The sequence below is a fragment of the Microtus ochrogaster genome, chromosome 16 (genome assembly GCF_000317375.1).
Source record: "Microtus ochrogaster isolate Prairie Vole_2 chromosome 16, MicOch1.0, whole genome shotgun sequence".
Lineage (NCBI taxonomy): Eukaryota > Metazoa > Chordata > Mammalia > Rodentia > Cricetidae > Microtus > Microtus ochrogaster.
This window is the reverse complement of record NC_022018.1, coordinates 62,481,546-62,483,361: the sequence shown is the minus strand read 5'-3', so window position 1 is coordinate 62,483,361 and position 1,816 is coordinate 62,481,546.

The following is a 1,816-nucleotide window of genomic DNA, read 5'->3' as shown; positions in this document are numbered from 1 at the left end:
GAACTCAGGGCTTCCCACGTCTCAATAGGCACTGATAGAAGTGTATGTAACCCTGACCCCTTAATGCATTTGTTTTAAAGTAACAAGTACCGTAGAGCTGGTTTAACATCTGACCTCTCCATGGCAAATTCCCATCATGTCTTCCTCCTAGTCTTCCAACCATGAATTGTTGAATTCCATTTTCAACACATACTACATATCCTAGGTGCTCTCCGCTTTCAGAAAGTAAGGGGGAGACTTTTGACACATCCATGAGACTAAAGCACATCTATGAGGAATAGCATCCCATGGGACAACTCTTTCTTAGCACATTTTAGGAATGGGAATGCAATCCTCCAGGAAGGCTGATATGTGGCGTGTAGTCTTGAACCACTAAGAAAACTAAATGCATTCTTTTTAATCTATCTCTTTCCCCAAATGTCTTCCAAAGAGGATAGCAGTCCTCAAAGACCAGGAAGAGAAAATAGGAAGATGAGTTACTTCTTATCTGTGAAAAATCTGTGCAGAACATTGAGCTGAGCTTGAGATCTAAAAGCAAGGCCAGTGACCAAGAACCAAACGCCCTGGCGCCAGTCTCCAGAGCCAGGGTCCAGCTGAGAAACTCACCATCTGGAACTTGAGAAATCTGACAATGGGTCCTGTCTCGCGTCACCTTGAGCAGTAAGCGGCCTGGGAAAGATCAAGGTTCCAAGTTACCTGGGGTCTTAGTCAGAGTTCTCCAGCAGGGTATTAATAGAGACAGTTTATGAGGGAATGTTTTGTAGAAACTGACTCACTTTTTATGGTCAGGAAGCTCCACCGTGTGCTGTCTGCATGCTGGAGACTCACAAAAGACAAGGTGTGACTCAGTCCATACCCAAAGCTGGAGAAGCTGGGGCTCCTGGCATAAACCCAGGAGTCTGAAGGCCCCAAACCAGGAACCCTACTGTTGGCGGCAGAAGACGATGTCTTAGCATAAAAACAGAAAACGTGACCTTCCCCTATCTTTTATATGTACATATAAGTGTTCTTGTAAACAGAAAATGGGAGGTGATGTGGGATTCCACTCTGTGTGCTGTGAATACAATTGGTTTAATTAATAAAGAAAACTAGCTTGTCCTGATAGGGCAAAAGAATAGAGGTAGGTAGGGAAAACTAAAAACTATAGACTATCCTTCCATGCCCCAGATTTCTCTGTGCACCAGAATCTCCCTGCACCAGATCCTTCTCTGCACCTGATCCCTCCCCGCACCAGATCCCTCTGTACACCAGATCTCTCTGTGCACCTGATCCCTCCCTGCACCAGATCCATCCATGGACCAGATCCCTGTGCACAAGATCTCTCTGTGCACCAGGTCCCTCTGTGCAGAGGCAGAGCGGTTACTATGTGGTGATTCTCATTGGTACTCTTCCTCCACCCCCTTGTACTTTGCAAATGCCAACCCTGAATCTTTCTGTCTGAAGACTCTTTGGGTCTACTGGAGTCATGTTTACTCTAACCTGGTCAAATCATCAGGAAATTCAAGACTTTTCCACAAACTTCTGGACTAAGGGGTAGAGAGCTGATTATTGCTAACCCAGGACCCTGTGTGGCCTGTCTTGGAAAAGATGACCTGGGTTAATCAGGTTCTTATCCTAAGATGTTGAATTAATGGCTGGAGATGGAGGCAGTCAGCGAGATGAAATAAAGGAAGTGTCATGGGGTGAACTTTCATAAGCAATGAGTGTTTCTTGTTATTTTTCTTCTCCATACCCATTGCCTTTCTTCTCATGGCTTCATTTCCTTCTCTGTTTTATTGGTTAAGAATGGCCTTCTCAGCCGGGCGGTGGTGGCGCA